Source organism: Podarcis cretensis (assembly GCF_951804945.1).
Source record: "Podarcis cretensis genome assembly, chromosome: 17".
NCBI lineage: Eukaryota > Metazoa > Chordata > Lepidosauria > Squamata > Lacertidae > Podarcis > Podarcis cretensis.
This window is the reverse complement of record NC_137187.1, coordinates 34,988,546-35,008,580: the sequence shown is the minus strand read 5'-3', so window position 1 is coordinate 35,008,580 and position 20,035 is coordinate 34,988,546. Positions and strand designations below refer to the sequence as shown.

The window sequence follows — 20,035 nt, the reverse complement described above, 5'->3', positions numbered from 1 at the left end:
TGTTCCTGAGCCGTGTTCTCCAGTGGGGAAAACACGCACCTGCGGCTTGGGGGTCTGCAATGGATGCTTTAAAATACACCAAGTTATTCAGGGAAAGATAAAAAATCCCCAAACGGAGTATAATACTTATTCAATAGAGTTATCTTCACCTGTTTTTGGGTATATAGCCAGTACAGTGGTACCTTGGTTGTCAAACTTAATCTGTTCCAGGAGTTCATTCGACTCCCAGAACTGTTCGAAAACCAAGGTGCAGCTTCTGATTGGATGCAGAAGCTTCCTGCACTCAGTCAGAAGCGGTGTTGGACATTTTGGGGGACAGGAGGCGGGCAGGTGTGGAGGATTCCCTGGTCCTGAATGGGGTAACTGTGCCCCTGAAGGACCAGGTGCGCAGCCTGGGGGTCATTTTGGACTCACAGCTGTCCATGGAGGCGCAGGTTAACTCTGTGTCCAGGGCAGCTGTCTACCAGCTCCACCTGGTACGCAGGCTAAGACCCTACCTCCCCGCGGACTGTCTCGCCAGAGTGGTGCATGCTCTGGTTATCTCACGCTTGGACTACTGCAACGCGCTCTACGTGGGGCTACCTTTGAAGGTGACCCGGAAACTGCAATTAATCCAGAATGCGGCAGCTAGACTGGTGACTGGGAGTGGCCGCTGGGACCACATAACACCGGTTCTGAGAGATCTGCACTGGCTCCCAGTACGTTTCCGAGCACGATTCAAAGTGTTGGTGCTGACCTTTAAAGCCCTAAACGGCCTCGGTCCTGTATACCTGAAGGAGCATCTCCACCCCCATCGTTCAGCCCGGACACTGAGATCCAGTGCCGAGGGCCTTCTGGCGGTTCCCTCATTGCGAGAAGTGAGGCTACAGGGAACCAGACAGAGGGCCTTCTCGGTAGTGGCACCCGCCCTGTGGAACGCCCTCCCATCAGATGTCAAAGAGATAAAGAATTACCTGACATTCAGAAGACATCTTAAGGCAGCCCTGTTCAGGGAAGTTTTTAATATGTAATGCTGTACTGTTTTTAACACTGATTGGGAGCCGCCCAGAGTGGCTGGGGAAACTCAGCCAGATGGGCGGGGTATAAATAATAAATTATTATTATTATTATTATTATTCGGCTTCCAAAAAATGTTCACAAACTGGAACACTTACTTGGGAGCCGATTTGTTCAGGAGCCAAGCTGTTCGACATTCAAGGTACCACTGCACTGAGGGAATTTTTTTTTCCCCCCAGAGCAAGGAGTTCCCCAACATTCTGTTTTTATACTTTTGCAGTAGGAAATAATCCAGCACTGGATTTAGACACAGGGTGTGCATTAGTGAAGTGGCACTTTAAAAAGAAGAAGAAGAATTCTTCATTAGAATTCTGTGATTCTTTTTTTTTTAATAGTTTTTATTTCATTTTAATACACCACATACAAAAAGAAAATATGAAGATGCACAGATATCCATCACCTAACAGCTAAGAAAGAAAGAAAAGAAAAATACAAAACAACACCACCACTAATACACCGAATATTGCTCACAATACATTTAACATAAAAATGACATTTTCCTATGTAGCTGACTTCCCATCCGCTCCTTATTTCTATTTCTCATCCGTTATTCAGTGCCATATTATAGCATATTTTGGCTATAATAAATAAATAAAGATGTTATTTATTCTATCCTAGGTTTTCCATCAGATTCAAAACTCCTACTGAAGTTATTCAAATGCTGCTACAAACTTCAAACTGTCATTGCTATTTTTCAAATAAATTTAAAAGGCTTCCCATTTTGTGGTTAATACTTCCTTTGATTTATTTTTTTTATTCTTTCTGATAACTGGTCTAATTCTGTATATTCGGTCATTAGAATTCTGTGATTCCATGGTGCTGGAAGGAACCTTAGCGGTCATCTAGTCCAGTGTTTCCCAACCTTGGGCCTCCAGCTGTTTTTGAACTACAACTCCCATCATCCCTGACTAGCAAGACCAGTGGCAAGGGATGATGGGAATTGTAGTCCAAAAACAGCTGGAGGCCCAAGGTTGGGAAACACTGATCTAGTCCATCCCCATTCTCAAGGCAGCATCTTGCAAACACAGGATGGAACCACAGCATCCCTTGCAGATAAGCCTACCAGCCTCTGCTTAAACCCCGCTCCCAAAAAGAGAGCCCATCACACCACCTCCAGAGGCAGGCTATCTATATAGTCTAAGGGGGCTTACAGGTAAGATGTTCTCCTAATGTTCAGGCAAATTCTGCTTCCCTGGAAAGCCTCGGAAGTCAGGGTGTGTGTGTACAGCAGCAGGGGGGAGCCTTTTTCAGCTCAAGGACACATTCCAGGGCCGGTCCACCCAGGAGGCAAGGTGAAGTAGCCGCCTCAGGTGGCAGGATCCACAGGGGCAGCAGATCTGGCCTTCAAGGAAAGCATCACCCACTGCTGCCGTGGACCTTTACCAGGTCACCTTGGCAAGTAGGAGGTCTCCCACCCTTGCCCCTGAGGCAGAGCTTCACTCATCCCTTCTTGCCTGTTGGGGAGAAGCAGTTGTCGTTTGCCTCAGGTGCTAAAATGTCTTGGACTGACCCGGACACATTCCCTTGCAGTGGGCGTTCTAGCATTCTAGCCGTGCAGTGGTCAGAGATTTCTACACACAGACTTAAGGAACTGAGATGCGTTGTCACTCCAGATAAGTGGCTTGGGGGTTGTGGTCCCCCGCACCCTTTGGATACCTTATTTTTCACTCCATAAGATGCACCTGATCATAAGACGCACCTAGTTTTTAGAGGGGGAATGCAAGAAAAAAAAATTCTTTAAAGGGAGCACTGAGCAGAGCCTCCCGCCTGCATTTGCTCCATAAGACGCATGCACATTTCCCCTTACTTTTTAGGAGGGAAAAAGTGCATCTTATGGAGTGAAAAATACGGTATCTGCAGAGCTTCCTATTAACTTGTTGCCATGTCTGCCCAAGCTGGATGAACAGATTGGTATTGTGTGACTACATGGGATGCCATTCTGAGGGTATTAATTACCAGGACGCCAGAGTATCTATTATCCCTTATTGTCCTATTAAATGCTGGCATCCACTGAAAGCTTGGAAGCTGCACCAGCGGAGGGGAGACCCAGAGAGTCAGATTCCATTCAAAGGACGGAGCAGGTGGGTTTTCTATCAACTATGCTTGCAAATGCTTGCGAGAGCCTGTGAATCAGGCCCTTTTGCCTGGCCCATGTTACTATCAGCCTTTAAACAGAGAGCAATTTTAAGGCTACTAGCCTGTGGACATTTCTCTAGGAGTAAGCCACACTGAATGTAGTGAAACTTGACTAAAGCATCCCTGACAGATGGCCATCGAACCTCTGCTTAAAAACCTCAAATGAAGAAGAGTTCACAGCCACCTGAGGGAGTCTGTCCCCCTGTCAAACAGAAATTTCTTTACAATGTTTAGCCAGAATCTCCTTTCTTGTAACTTGAAGCCATATGGGGCAGGGGAAAACAAGCTTGCTCCATCTTCCATGTGACAACCCTTTAGATATTTGAAGATGGCTATCATATCTCCTCTCATAAAAGTTTAATGTGCCTAAAATGCTATGTGGAGGTTTGCATTTTCAGAATGTCTGTTCTGCAGAGAACGGTAGCGAGTGCAGAAGGCGCTTGTGTAGCTAAAGCCACAACAAGGCGGTGGAGTCTTTGTTTCTTCCTTCCTGCCAATGAATATCTCTCAAAGGAGACCTGCACATGGCCAATACTTTGGGAGCACGTCTGATTGTGCAGAGTCCGTTCACATGGAGCACTGGTCGGGGCATTCCACTGCTCTGTCTGAACTAATACTTTTCTAAGCTTGGATCCTAGAACAATAGGCAAGTAGGATCGTAGAATGCAACAACTGATTGGCTTGCAGGAAAAGACCAATCAGGCTCAAGGAGGAAGTTAATCAGCCTATTAGGCTGGTAGGATCGTAGAATGCAACAACTGATTGGCTTGCAGGAAAAGACCAATCAGGCTCCAGGAGGGAAGCAGAATCAGCCAATCAGACGGGACTCATTGTGTAAATAATGTATATAAAAGCCTGAGGTTTGGGGGGCAATTTAATCACTGTTTTACAAGCTGCAATAAAGAGCATGAAATCACTACAAGACTCCGAGTATATTTCAAATAAGCTCTAGATTAGAGATGGGCACAATATCTGGTTTTCTCTCAGAAGCCACTGGCATATCGAACAAGTAACTTGCTAAACTGAATCTCTCTCTGGGACAATCAACAAGTAAGAACCTAAAGAAAACTGGACTGCGTTGCTCATTGTTTAAGAGCAATGTGCCGATTTGCATTTACAATGAATATATTTTGTATCCATTTTAAAGAAGTTTGCAGTAAAACTTTGGAACTCTTTTCTTGGTGTGGAGAACTTATCGATTCATTCTCTGCACAAGGCCCAGATCAGAGAACTCCAATCACGTAACCCTAACACAGGGGAGGTGTTAAACACACTGCACATTCACTTTTAAACTATAGTTAAGCTTTTAACTATGGCTTAAAATGATGTGTGAATCAGACGAACGCCTTCAAACTGGACTTCCTAATTATACTATGTGTTTCTTTTGTTAGGGTGGTGGAAGTTGTTTGTAGGAGATAATGAAGATGAAGTAACCCAGAAATGTTTATATGGTAGTGGTCTGGTAGCAGTGTGTCCCTCTATCTGCCCCAAAATGATTTCTTTTTTAAAAAAAAGAAAAGAAAAAGAAAAACTGCCTAGTATTATTTCCCCCCTACTGCAACCCGGAAAAGGAAATGGAAGCCGAGAAGCCATGTGATTGCTATTATTAATTAATTAATTTGACCGATTGATTACTTACCACGGAAAAATCTTTAAGTGCCTTATTATGATTAAGAGCCAAACATGATCTTCTGCATATGCCCACGTTGCAAGTAGGACATAGTCCACAGTTATCATCTGTTACCACAAAGTACAGTTAAATATTAAAGATGTGTCTATACAATATAGCCCAACCACAATGAGGAGTGAGTCATGGGAGGAGTAATCACAAGACTTTCCCTAGTTATATAATTAAAGAAATAGAGACCAATCCAAGCCAAAACTGACTGATTGGTTTTGTGCCAGACATTCAGATAAAGCAATATCTCATACTGTAATCCAGAGGCAGACAAATAATAATAACAGTTAATTATGTAATAGGATATGTGGATATTTGAAGTTAATAATTTTTGCTAACAGAGTAAAGGTAAAGGTAAAGGTACCCCTGCCCATACGGGCCAGTCTTGACAGACTCTGGGGTTGTGCGCCCATCTCACTTAAGAGGCCAGGGGCCAGCACTGTCCGGAGACACTTCCGGGTCACGTGGCCAGCGTGACATTGCTGCTCTGGCGAGCCAGAGTCGCACACGGAAACGCCGTTTACCTTCCCGCTGGTAAGCGGTCCCTATTTATCTACTTGCACCCGGAGGTGCTTTCGAACTGCTAGGTTGGCAGGCGCTGGGACCGAGCAGCGGGAGCGCACCCCGCCGCAGGGATTCGAACCGCCGACCTTTCGATCAGCAAGCCCTAGGCGCTGAGGCTTTAACCCACAGCGCCACCTGCGTCCCCGTACAGAGTACATGTATCTAAATCAACTGAAATCATAATGCAGTCATGATGAAATCTGGCAGTACAGAAAAAAATATATATATACCATACCAAACACACTCTATGTTGCAGCAAAGATAAATCTAATTGCATTTTCACTCCAGTCAGCATCTCAACAGACCCCTCTAACCCAAAGCTAAGTTGAATACAGATGTGATCCTGTTTTCATTTGTTTGCATACAGGCACCTTTGTGTGGCGAGGCCCCGGGCCCCGCAGTTCCCTCAGAAATAAACAGAAATACACGAATATGTTGGGTTAATGGGATAAATCAGGCCACAACTTTATTGGTTACAGATGTGAGCGGTTTGGCTTAGGCAACTGGGTGAAGCAATGCTACATTCTGACTCCTGCCCGTCTGCAGGAGACCCAAAAGGGTCAACCACTGATAGGGGGAACCCTATGATGTACATCAGTTGAGCACCCCCAGGGTCACCGATGGGGTCATGGCATGGCCCTAGCCCATGCCCATGCTTCAGACAGGAACCACACCCCCAGATCCCTTTGAGGGGAGAGACAGGCCAGAGGCAACCAGCGCCCCTCCCATGACAAGGCTTACCCAATGCTTAGCCGCCACCCGAGCCAAAAGGCTTGCCGCCAACACCCTTACACCCGCAACCAACCCCTAACGCCCTTGACAATATCGGCCAGCCAAATATCATTGGTAAGGTGAACACCATCACAGTGCAACAAGGCCTCCTGGTCGAATGTAATGGTGGGGTGCCGTATCACCCAGCCCCACAATAGTTGCACGTTCTGTGCCACGGCACAATCCGCAATTTTCCTGGCCCTGTTGATTGCCACCTGGTGGGGCAACAACGCCAACCACGCCTCTCCAGGAGTTGGGACCGTATTATCATCAATTCCAGGAATAAGGCGACCAAATTATCAAAGTCTTCTTTGATGTTCTAGGTCAGATCAATGCCCTTCCTTTTATCATTTTGTTATAAGAATTTAAGGTCTCAAATATATAAATTAAATGTTCAAGGCAAACATTTACAGTGGTACCTCGGGTTAAGTACTTAATTCGTTCCGGAGGTCCATTTTTAACCTAAAACTGTTCTTAACCTGAAGCACCAGTTTAGCTAATGGTGCCTCCCGTTGCTCCCATGCCGCCAGAGCACGATTTCTGTTCTCATCCTGAAGCAAAGTTCTTAACCGGAGGTACTATTTCTGGGTTAGCGGAGTCTGCAACCTGAAGCGTATGTAACCCGAGGTACCACTGTACATAAATATATACACCACATGTCTGAAACAGTATAGGAAGAAAGTCCTGAAAGCATTTTGACTCTCCCAAACTGACCAAATGTTTCTGTCCAAGGAGGGAGGAAATGAAAAAATCTCCCCAATGTCTCTGTGCTCACCAATCCTGCCTTAAGGGCACATTTAAGGTGTGAATAGGGTGAGCCTGTGACCTGGATTGAGGAATCAAGTAGTTATAATAACAAAAGAGTGGCCAAAACCCAGATAATGCAAGCAGGTAGCCTGCCAGACAGGAGATAAACAACACAGGATTCTGTTTTAGACCGCTCCCAGTAATGTACTGTAGGGACGCAGGTGGCGCTGTGGGTTAAAGCCTCAGCGCCTAGGGCTTGCCGATCGAAAGGTCGGCGGTTCGAATCCCTGCGGCGGGGTGCGCTCCCGCTGCTCGGTCCCAGCGCCTGCCAACCTAGCAGTTCGAAAGCACCTCTGGGTGCAAGTAGATAAATAGGGACCGCTTACCAGCGGGAAGGTAAACGGCGTTTCCGTGTGCGGCTCTGGCTCTGGCTCTGGCCAGAGCAGCGATGTCACGCTGGCCACGTGACCCGGAAGTGTCTCCGGACAGCGCTGGCCCCTGGCCTCTTAAGTGAGATGGGCGCACAACCCCAGAGTCTGTCAAGACTGGCCCGTACGGGCCGGGGTACCTTTACCTTTACCTTTAGTAATGTACTGTATGTATGATGTATTGAGGGAGGTGGTCCTGGGCTACACCCCTTCTGTGATGTATGTATGATGTTTCTGGGGGTGGTCTGGAGTTTGAGGGTGGGCAATTCTAAAAGTCTACATAAGGGCAGGCACACCTTTGTTCTGGGTCCTCCTCCTCTCTCCTGTGTGTGGGGGAGCCCCCTGTTGCAACAGTTGAATAAAGATCAGGCTTACTAGCTGCTTTGCTTCTCAATATTCTCTGGTTGGCCTGTTATTTTCTCCTACCAATAGAGAACCCACTTAAGGACTCCATACCCGGCTCTTGGATACCCCATAAGGGGAAAAGGACAGATTTTGTTTACAACAATTTCAACCGTGTAAAAGCAGGACTCCCTCCCCCCAACCTCTTGAAAAAAGAAACTAGGGTGAGTTGTTGTGTTATTCTGCAGTATTGTATTACTTTTGTTTGCACACAGCAGGAGCAAGTGCCCGCCTTCCTGCTTAAGAGGCCAGAAGGCATTTGTGGGCAGGAGAGTGATTTAGCAACAGAGAAGCTATGGCTTCCTTCAACAGAGACTCCTCATTCTGCAAATAGTTAATAAAAGTTTATATTATGTTTATGGACATCATGCATTCTGTAAGTTATTCTTCTACAGAATAATGCACTTCCCACATGAATAAGAAGAACAGAAAGTTTGTCATGAGTTCCGGAAGAAAATCCTTTGCTGGGCTGATGGCTTGTTAATAGTCCAGGATGCTTGACTGAAGTTTTATCAGTGGAAGCAGGATATATTCCCCTAATGGCTTGGAATTACTCATTGCTAGAAATTGCTTGCTTACTCTCCACCTTCTCTGACCCCAGTGTCCCTCCTTTGCTAAAAGAAAAAAAGAAAAAGGCTAGAATAGTATTCGTAGTTTCTGTAAAAGTCGAAAGCAGCTATTTGCCATTCTATCCTGCAGACTTTCTGTGTTGAAAACCCTCTACGTATTGCAATGGATAAATATTACAAGTGGAAAACTTGCATCATTTTAAATTGGAAGTGGTAATAAAAACTGTGCTTTGTGTGTGTGTGTGACTCTGCCTTGGGTCATATGCTATGTTAAACCGTAAAGGTAAAGGGTAAAGGGATCCCTGACCATTAGGTCCAGTCACGGATGACTCTGGGGTTGCGGTGCTCATCTCGCTTTATTGGCCGAGGGAGCCAGCGTACAGCTTCCACGTAATGTGGCCAGCATGACTAAGCCACTTCTGGCAAACCAGAGCAGTGCACGGAAATGCCGTTTACCTTCCCCCGGAGCGGTACCTATTTATCTACTTGCACTTTGACGTGCTTTCGAACTGCTAGCTCACCCCGTCACAGGGATTCGAACCACAGACCTTCTGATCGGCAAGTCCTAGGCTCTGTGGCTTAACCCACAGCACCACCTGCATCCCTATGTTAAACCATAGTTAACATAAAATATGGTTTGTTCGTTTGTATATTGTATTTATTTACATCCCACCTTTTTCTGTGTGCCAGACAGTCTGCTTTTTCTGCATCACACTGAGCCTTTTGCAGTGGAGTCCTCCCTTCTCAGACATCTCTGGGATTCTCCCTGTTTCTACTCGCAACCTTTTGCGTAGCTGGTCACTTGAGGGCAGACAGCCTCAAAAGACCTGATTCCTTGCGGAAGGGGGACTTTGGGCCTGATACAACGGACCAGGATGAAGACCACATGCCTGGGAAAGCAGCCCAGGGAAAGAGCACACAGGAGCAAAAGTACTGGGCCCGAGTCCAAGTTATGCATTATACAACAAGCTCCCTCCCTTCTTTCATCTGAAGTCTCTTTTTGCTGTTCCAGCTCTCAATTATGAGAGCTCCCGATACCACCTTTTGCTTTTTTTTCTTTCCTCCTAACTCTCAGTCCAGGGTTTGGATGCTCTAGCTGGGATAAGATAAGATGGAAAAGGCTTGGGTTTTGGCTCCAAGTTCAAACAAGCTCAACTTCTCTCAAAACTGGCACAAGCAAGCTGCCCCTTGTCACCTCTTGGACATTGGGCCATATGAGGCCAACTGCTCTTAGGCACAGACAAGCTTTGTCATGGCAGCAGGAAGTGATGTTCTCCATGAATGGACGCAGGGGAGCAATTCTGAGGAACAACAGCAGAGAAGTGGCGCCCACGGCAGCCACCATTTTGAGATCGGTCATACTTAAGAAGGGTACAATTATTTTAAATCAAGGGGGAGATTCAGTTAGAAGAAAATGGTGACCACAACTACCTCAGGAAAGTTCTGGAAATCATTAAAGTAGGTGAGAATTTGCATCATTGTTGTAAAGGTAAAGGTAAAGGTACCCCTGCCCGTACGGGCCAGTCTTGACAGACTCTGGGGTTGTGCGCCCATCTCACTTAAGAGGCCAGGGGCCAGCGCTGTCCGGAGACACTTCCGGGTCACGTGGCCAGCGTGACATCGCTGCTCTGGCGAGCCAGAGCCGCACACAGAAACGCCGTTTACCTTCCCGCTGGTAAGCGGTCCCTATTTATCTACTTGCACCCGGAGGTGCTTTCAAACTGCTAGGTTGGCAGGCGCTGGGACCGAGCAGCGGGAGCGCACCCCGCCGCAGGGATTCGAACCGCCGACCTTTTGATCGGCAAGCCCTAGGCGTTGAGGCTTTAACCCACAGCGCCACCTGCGTCCCCATCATTGTTGTAAGCAATGCCAAAACCTTCTTTGGTAATTCTACTTCATCACGAAGACAAACATGACAGGCATACCAAAGCAGGACCGTTTTCTTTAAATAACTATTGATTTAAAAGCTCCCTTTGATCTCGCCTAGTGATGGGGAATCCCAGCGCTCCTTAGAAGCTTCCCTGAAAACAGCAGGCTCAGCGCTATTGATCTTTCTCTGCTGTGGAAAGTTGTCTTAGAGTGTAGAGACTAGAACATTTCCCAGAATCCTCTACAGCCTAGAAGGAAATGGATCTCTGGAACTAGAAAATTTGACAAACAAAGAGCCGCTCCTCACATTACACATTATGACTAATGTGTATAACTTTCTCCAGTATGAATACTCATGCTGTTCCACACAGATGGAAGGATGTTTCTATGTATGCCTCTTTCAGGCCGAGTGTGAAAAGAGATCCAATCTAGAACTGAAGGTGTCGCATATAGAGAATAATAAAATCATAGAATTGTAGAGTTGGAAGAGAGCATCTATGACATAGGGCCATTCAATAGCTCTGGTTAGATCACCAGCGATAATCTTGACAATCCATGCGACCACTGAACTGATTACCATATTTTACTGCAGAATCACCACATTTTTAATCCTGATTTTTCTTTTTCTTTTTTTAAAAAAGGGGTGTGTGTGACTATTATGTGCCGAAAAGCCCAAGGGATGACCGTTATGTGAGGAAACAATTTTTATTAACAAACATACTTATGCTTATTATTTGTTACTAACTGTTTTGGTGCCATCCAAGTTTCTTGTGCCTCACTCATGACAGTTTGCCCACCCACCTGCTCCCCTCTCGCCTTTGTCTGGTACTGAGAATGCGCATTGAGAACACCCCTGAGACTATTATGCAGTGAATGCTTTGGAACTGATTTTAGGGCCCCCCCAAAGGGTGCGACTGGTATGCAGTGGTGACTATTATGCGGTGAAATACGGTATTACTGATGATCTCACCAGGGAGACATGCAAACAGCTAGATTAGGGCCAACGTTTACAAACATTGCAGCCAAAGTTACTGGCAGTTGGTTGCTGTTAGCTTTGTGACAATAAGATAAACATGAGTTGTGTTTGTGGTGGCACAGTCACATGAATTCAGCCTAGGTTCATGTTGGTTCTCATATATACACCAGGATACACTGGCTGTGAGAACTGACACATTCAATTCAGATTTTTCAGGTGCCCTGTTGTGATTACAGCTGACATATTCTTTGGACATAGATGAGACCTTAACCATGATTCTGCTAAGACCCCCTGCTAAGTTATGGAATTGGGATTTAAAATTCACAGCATGTTACACGTTGAAAGAAAACTATATGAAAATGATGTACCGTTGGTATTTAACTTCTAGCAAATTAGCAAAAATGTGTAAAACGGGGTCAAATGTATGCTGGAAATATAAGGAAAAAGAAGGCACCATCTATCATATGTGGTGGAAATGTAAGGTAGTAAAAGAATTTTGGGAAATGATATATAATGAGTTGAAAAAATGTTTAAAATAACATTTTCTTTAAAAACCCTGAAGCCTTCCTGTTCAGAATTCTACGTGTCGAAATCCCAACCGAGCAGAAAACACTATTTATGTATGTGACCACAGCTGTGCGGATGTTATTGGCCCAGAGATGGAAAGAAGATAAAGTCCCTACCAGAGAAGAATGGCAGATCAAGTTGATGGATTATGCCAAAATGGCAAAAATGACCGGAAGAATCAGAAATCAGGAAGACCAAAATTGGAATAATGAATGGGGAAAATTTATAACATATCTTAAAAACCATTGTAAACACTTAAAATCGTTAGTAGGATTGGAATTACACTTGTAGTTTAAGGGTGAATTTTGGACATAATGGAGAGGTAAAAGATCGGGATTATCATAAAAGATGCAGGAGGAAATGATTAACAATAGGACCCACAAAGGGGAGGAGGGAAGTCCAGGAGATTCTTTGGAATCTTGTGTTTATGTTGTTTGTTGCATATGTGACTGTAAAATTTTAATCTGAAAATTCAATTTTTATTTTTATTTTTTTAAAGACCCCTTTACATATATCTGGCTTGTATTAACCACCATCATGGTTGTTTCCACCCCATTTCCCTAGATATGCAGAAATACAGAAAGTTTCTGCTTTGCAGTGTCTTTCTATAGCTGCACACACCCTCATCTTTGAGACTCCAGGGGTTCCAGTTCCAGCATTTGAGGGTTGTTGTTTGACGAAGGTCAAAAAAGACTGTGGTCTCTTTAGCATATATCAGGCACATCCCACAGGTAGATCGTGATCTACCCGTAGATCACTGGACGTCTGTGATATATCACTGGTAGATCACTGGCTCCCCCCAAAGAAGCCCAAGAACTTTGGCTCCCATAGAAAAAGCAAAACATTTTAGCCCTGCAGACCATAAAAAGAAGCTCGACAACTTTGACCTGAGCCCCCCAAAAAGGGGGTAGATCAGTGCCAGTTTTTAACTCTGTGAGTAGATCACAGTCTCTTGGGAGTTGGCCACCCCTGGCATATATGATTTTACACCCACCCACACCCCTGAGCACAATATGGAAGAGCTCATAGCATTAACACTCCAACAGAGCTTGCATCCCCATTGTGTTTCTTGGAGTGAGGGTCTCCAGTGCCATAGCTTTGGATTTTGCACACAGAGCAAGTAGAACTGTGTCTCCAGATTCCAGCTCTAGGATAAAACAAAGCTAAAAGCTGCATGGCTCAAAAGTGCTGTGGAAAAGACAGGGGACCTTAAACCTCACATGCCTAGATTGTCATCTAACCATTAAGCCACAAATTTAATGATCCTTCAGAATGCTTTTTAAAATTATTTTTTAAAGATAGTTATACAATTCAATACAGTACTGAGAAGTTTTGGATCTTCCATCAACTTCCTGGACACTTGCTTAAACATGTGAAAAAAGGGTCAAAGCTTTGTTGGACATGATGTAATCACAGACGTTTTGATTCTCCTGGAAATGGACAGACAAAGCATTTTTGACTCCTTTGTTTAGCTTAGAATAAGATTTTACATTCTAGAAAAAAAGCTTATGAGAATGATGGAACACTCATTTCTCTCCAATTTTTTTTGAAAGCTTTTATAGAGCCTGCATCACCCTGGACCTACTAAAATCATCTATTAATATGTTATAAATTGTGGGGAACCAACCAAACCCTTTTCCTCATTTGTGGACAAATTTAAGACAAAATGTGTAACAAGGGTGGGGAAAAGGATTCCCTGGATGTTTTCAATCAGTTTCTGTCTGAATTGTATAAATGCCTATTATATGTTGACTGAAGTATCATCCCTCCCTCCTGCCTCATGTTCTAGATCCTTCGTGGACAATCTTAAGGGCATATATGGGGAAATCCTTTGCTCTAGAGCAGTGTTTCCCAACCTTGGGCCTCCAGCTGTTTTTGGACTACAATTCCCATCATCCCTTGCCACTGGTCTTGCTAGTCAGGGATGATGGGAGTTGTAGTTCAAAAACAGCTGGAGGCCCAAGGTTGGGAAACACTGCTGTAGAGGATAGAGCATTTGATGGCTGCTTCAGGGAATCATGGTCTCATCCAAGAAGATAATGCGGGGAAAAGTACTGTATCCTTAAAAGACTGTCCTTCCGCTAGCAGTGATTTTTTTGCCTGCAGTGCACAGCTTTGCTTAGGAACTGAATGGGTGCACCCTGGAGCAGGGCTCAGCAAACTTTTTCAGCAGGGGGCCGGTCCCCTGTCCGTCAGACCTTGGGGGGGGGGCTGGACTATATTTTTTTGGGGGGGATGAACGAATTCCTATGCCCCACAAATAACCCAGAGATGCATTTTAAATAAAAGCACACATTCTACTCATGTAAAAACACGCTGATTCCCGGACCGTCTGCAGGCTGGATTGAGAAGGCGATTGGGCCACATCCAGCCCCTGGACCTTTGTTTTCCTACCCATGCCCTATAGCCAATTCCGCAATCCTCTGCAATATGAAGAGGTTCCACAAAAAACATGCATTATCCTCTTGGTAGGGATATATGGTAGGAAACCATTGCCCTTGAGAAGCGATATTCTGCTTGCAGGCATGATCATAGAATCCGAGAACAGTAGAGTTGGATAGCACTCAGAGAGTCATCTAGTTCAATCCTCTGCAATGCAGAAATTTCAGCAAGATAATACATGATAGATGGCCACCCAACCTCCGCTCAAAAACCTCCAAGGAGGGAGAGTCCACAACCTCTTGTGATAATCTGTTGAACGGCTCTTGCTGTCAGAAAGAGAGTATGTGGGTGTCTCATTTCCCTGGCTCCAAGCAGCATGATTAACTCTTGTGGGCACCAGCTGTTGGGTTTCTATTCCTCTCACTGTGTAGATATTGTGTAGGATTGAGTCTGTTACGCAAACTGCAAATACTCTGAAGGATCCTAAGTGCACTGATGCCTCTTGGTATCAGTCACTGTGATGTTCAGGCTGGAGAAAGCTTTTGAAGCTCCCGAACGACCGACCAGGAGGGAGACAATGTGCCAGCCGGGCATGTGTCTCTGCCAGGGTCCTACATGCGAGTAGGACCATCCTAATATGGTTATGGGCCCAGGGATCGGGGCCACAGACCCAGTGCCAGCAGAGATAAAACGCAGTCAGAGCTAGGCTGGGTTTGTAAGCACTAAGCTACTTTATTTACACATAATACACTCGGAGCATTCTGACTTAGCTCCTTCCTCTTTATCATCAGACAGCAAAGAAAAAGAACAAAGGACTGTTGCAGGAATTTATGTACAGGTTGGGGGAGGGGGTTGCCCCTCCAGCAGATATCATGCACATGCAGCCCACTACCAAAATCAGCACAATCACTTTTGTGACTTTTGTGATTTGTCCCCACAAGACACTTCATCACAGTTTCTTCCTATCTATTCAAAGGGCCTTTGCTGCACGATACCAAAAGTAAGAATTCACTGATAAATGTTCCTATGTACTGGCTCACAGGGATAACTTCAGAAATTCATATAGAGATGCGAGCTCAGCTACTCAGCAGCCTCTCTGCCTGAGTGATAATCCCTGGCATCCTGATACCTGAGTGCCAGACAGGTAGCCATTCCAGAAATAAGAAACCCAGATGAAGACAAAAGGGTGTGATTAACTTGGCTGGGAAACAGGGAAATGGAAAGATATCTTTTTGTTACTCTTGATGGGTGTTTGGTGGAGGGCAAGGAGAAGCATGGGGCAGGGTCTAGGATGCTCAGATTACTGCCACCAGACCTCCCCTTTCATGATGTAACCGTGATGTAGTTGGGGGGGGGGGTGTAACATGGGGGATCAGCAGCTAATAAAAGTTTGGGGGCTCTTTTGTTCGGGGCTTCCATCTTGTTCCACCTTCTGGCAGGTGGGAGTCCTGTTGCGACAGTCTTCAATAAAGACCAAGCCTACTGGCTACTGTTTTGCTCTGGTATTCCTGGCTGGTGTCCTTGTTTTTTGTCCAAGGGAGCCCTCAGATTTCTCCGTTAACAGGACAATAGTCCCACTTCACAGAACACGGTAACATAAACGTCCTGTCTCCGTCACTTCTCACACTGTGGAATGAAAACATACACCGTCATGTGACAGACAACAATCCCATGACTGCAAACACAGAGCAAGAATCCTAACACCAGCAAGGCCTTTGGAATTCTCTGTAGGGTTGTGTTCCATATCAACATCCTTTTGGATAATGTGAGCTCCCCCCCCCCCCCCGGTGGATCTTTGTTCATGAACCTATGGGCTCGTTTGGCCTCAAATGAGCCTTGTTGGCAGCATGGAAAGTAGGTGCACTGGGGAGCAGTTTTAGCTAGCAGCTGGGGGGGGGGCGGAAGGAGACTTCAGTTTTTGTCCCATTTATCTCAGGGTGTTCACTACTGAAAATCACAATATAAAAACCACAAGATACATAGTAAAAATAACAACAACAGCAAACCAATAACCCCACCCCTTCAACAACACATTTAAAAGGGCATCAGATGCCAATCAGCCAAAGGTTGAAGAGGAACATTTTCGCCTAGCGCCTAAAGGTGTACAATGAATGCACCAGTTGAACCTCCCCAGGGAGAATATTCCACAAATGAGGAGCCACTGCAGAAAAGGCCCACTCTTGTGTTACCAACTTCCAGACCTCTTGGGGAGGAGATGCATGAAGAAGGGCGTCAGATGATGAACAGAGAGTCGGGGCCAATTTATATGGGAAGAGGCAGTCCTGGAAGTATTGTGGTCCTGAGCCATTTAAGGCTTTATGAATCAAAACCAGCACTTTGAATTCGGCCTGAAAACTAATGCAGTTGGGCCAGGATCGGAGTAATATTCTCAGTCTGTCTTGCCCCGGTGGGCAACCTGGCCCAGTGGCGTAGCGTGGGTTATCAGCACCCGGGGCAAGGCAAGTAATTTGCGCCCCCTAACCCATGGATTTGCGCCCCCTAACCCGTGGATTTGCGCCCCCTAATCCGTGGATTTCCCTAACCCTCAGATGTTGCGCCCGGTGCGGCCGGCCCCCCCTGCACCCCCCACGCTACGCCACTGACCTGGCCATTGAAGTTTGCACCAGATGAAGTTTCTGAACCATCTTCAGAGTCAGTCCAATGTATAACATGTTGCAGTAATCTAAACTAGAGGTTACCAGAGCACAGACAACAGAAGTTCAGCTATTCCTGTCTAAACAGGGGCGTAGCTGGGGCACCAGCCAAAGCTGATAGAAGGCACTCTGAGCCACTAAGGCCACCTGAACCTCAAGTCACAGCAATGGATTGAGAAGTACCCATAAATTAGGTAAAACAAGAATATGTAATGGATTGATATTAGATGAAAATTTGAAGTTATAATATGTGAGGATAAACAATTATGGGTAAACTAAGAGGGTATGAATTTGCTGAACAAATTTTTAAATGGAATACAAAAAAGGGAGGTGTGAGGAAGTCATGAAAATAAGTAAATGAGTGGTAAGATATTAGAAAGAGGGATTTTTATTTTTTCTTTGTTCTCTTTATGTTTAATTTTGGTTTTTGTATTTTTTTTCCTTTTTTGTATTTTTTTATACTGTTTTGTAACTCTTTTCTTGTTAAAAATTTAATAAATATTATCTAAAAAGAAAAAGAAAAAGAGAAGTACCCATAAATTGTGTACCTGCTCCTTCAGAGGCAGTGTAAACCTATTAAGAGCAGGCCACTTCCCAGCCATCTGGTCTGGGGAACAACTGATTAACAGTGCCTCGGTCTTATCTGGATTGAGCTTCAGTTTGTTGGCTCTCATCCAGTCCATTGTTGAGCCAAGACAATGGTCCAGCCCATCCGCTGCCACACCTGTGAATGTAAAGGAGAAGTAGGGCTTTGTGTCATCAGCATACAGTGGTACCTCGGGTTAAGTACTTAATTCGTTCCGGAGGTCCATTCTTAACCTGAGACTGTTCTTAACCTGAAGCATCACTTTAGCTAATGGGGCCTCCCACTGCCGCCGCGTGATTTCTGTTCTCATCCTGAAGCGAAGTTCTTAACCCAAGGTACTATTTCTGGGTTAGCGGAGTCTGTAACCTGAAGCATCTGTAACCCGAGGTACCACTGTATAGGGATGTTGTATTCCAAAACATCTGGAAAGCACCAGCTTTGAGAAGACTGCTCCACATACTTAGGATGAGAACAATCCAATCTCCCGTTCTAGGACAAAACATATAGCTTCTGAATTAAGCCCCAGAATCTAATTGTTTAAAAATAATTGTATGCAATAATGGTGAGAGATGAGAACTATTTGGTTTGAATTAATTGTTAAAGACTGACGAAAAATAATAATAAGTATACCAATTAGGTAGTCCTATTTCCTTTTAGGAAAAAAGGAAAGTGAGAGAACATGTAATGTGTATTATAACCAGAAGATGGTGCCCAAGGCCTCAAATGCCAGTCTGCACCCAAAGCCTTGTACCAGACATTCCCCCATAGGGCACCACTAATGTGCTGCAAGAAACCAATTAAACAGTCAAAAGCTTTTGCATAGTTCAGATGGGGCTCTTTCCACACAGCCTTGTCTGAGGCCAGATGATTCTACTGAATTTCTACATAATTTTGAACATTGGGAGTGGCTGGATGATCCAAACATGTTCAATGCCAAGGTCACCTGCCCTCAGAGATCACATGTTGTGCCTCTTCAAGGCTTACTGCTCCGGGCAGCATATCTCCTACTAATCAATAGGCATTCCCAGAGCAGAAACTCTCCCCCACAACTGGTGGAAGCTCATTCTGCTGCATTCTATAGGGCAGGCTTCCTCAAACTCGGCTCTCCAGATGTTTTTTGAGACTACAATTCCCATCATCCCTGACCACTGGTTTTGCTAGCTAGGGATCATGGGAGTTGTAGGTCAAAAACTTCTGGAGGACTGAGTTTGAGGAAGCTTGCTATAAGGGTGTAAAGTAAAAGTAAATCTCAGGAGGGCATTTTAAAGTGAGGTGCAAAACAGGGCTGCATAATAAAAGAGAGATGTGGCTTCAAAAATATGGTTAGGAAGTGAGCAGTAGCAGTTGCCTGGGGTGGGAAGGGGAAACTGCAGGGGGCAGGAGTGCTAGCTTGGCCATTCGACTGTGGGTGCCAGGGGTCTTGGGTGCCATGCAGCGTGCATTGCCCTGGCACTGAAATTTGTGGTTGCCCAGCCCCTTCATGGGGAATTTTGTGGGTGCTCGGGCCCCCAGGGCCCCAGGGAGTTGGCACCTATGGCAGGGGATCGATATGGGGGTGGGGTGGAATTAGTGAGTGGAGCATGCAGGTGGTCTGATATACAAAAAACCCCGCTTTGTTTTTTAAAAAAACAAATTGAAGATGATCTGACAGAGTCTGTGCCCATTGTAGCATGTACCCTCAGCCCACTGCTCATATCTGGCCAAACAGTATGGCAAGTTTTTGACTCCCTACCACCAGCTCTCTATAAAAGCTGTACAAGCTGTGTGTACCTCAAAGCTTGCCTGTATATCATGCTTCAATCACCTGGGATTCATTTTTGTATATATATATAATGGAAGATTTCCACATTCTTTATTGGAATAACTCAGGTGAATATAAACTGTTAACCATCAGGGCTGTGTGATATTGAGGAAAACACAGGAAAACCTCAGAATATGTTTGTCTTGTTAGAATTCACCTTTAAGGAAGCTTAATTTGTGGTGCTGTGGGTTAAACCACAGAGCCTAGGACTTGCCGATCAGAAGGTCAGCGGTTCACGGTTCACAACGGTTCATGGTTCACGATGGGGTGAGCTCCCGTTGCTCGGTCCCTGCTCCTGCCAACCTAGCAGTTTGAAAGCACATCAAAAGTGCAAGTAGATAAATACCGTATTTTTTGCACCATAACACTCACTTTTTTCCTCCTAGAAAGTAAGGGGAAATGTCTGTGCGTGTTATGGAGCGAATGCCTGCGAGTGGCGGGGGGGATCTGCTGCAGTCGTGAGCAGAGGATCCATGGTTCCTCTTCCTTCCCTCCTCCATGGTTACAAAGCATGGATCCACATGGATCCTCAGGATTTTTGCATTGGGCTACTCCAAACTCACTGTCAGATCACATGTCTGTGGCCACAGCATGAACCACAAAAATCATATATCCACTATTTTGTTTAGAATATTTTTTTTCTTGTTTTCCTCTTCTAAAAACTATGTGCGTGTTATGGTCTGGTGCGTGTAATAGAGCGAAAAATACGGTAGGTACCGCTTTGGCGGGAAGGTAAACGGCATTTCCGTGCACTGCTCTGGTTCACCAGAAGCGGCTTAGTCATGCTGGCCACATGAACTGGAAGCTGTACGCCGGCTCCCTTGGCCAATAAAGCGAGATGAGTGCTGC

General features: G+C 45.2%; 2 long non-coding RNA genes across 2 annotated transcripts in view; one reads left to right on the top strand and one right to left on the bottom strand.

Annotated features, from left to right (window-relative positions):
* LOC307206784 overlaps positions 1-20,035 on the top strand; it is a 610,614-nt gene that overhangs the window by 128,317 nt on the left and 462,262 nt on the right. The window lies entirely within an intron of this gene.
* LOC307206070 lies at positions 1,233-5,054 on the bottom strand. Its single transcript, XR_013834259.1, has 2 exons — positions 4,832-5,054; positions 1,233-1,331 (listed from the first exon to the last, which is right to left on the bottom strand). It is a non-coding gene; the product is annotated as an uncharacterized lncRNA (long non-coding RNA).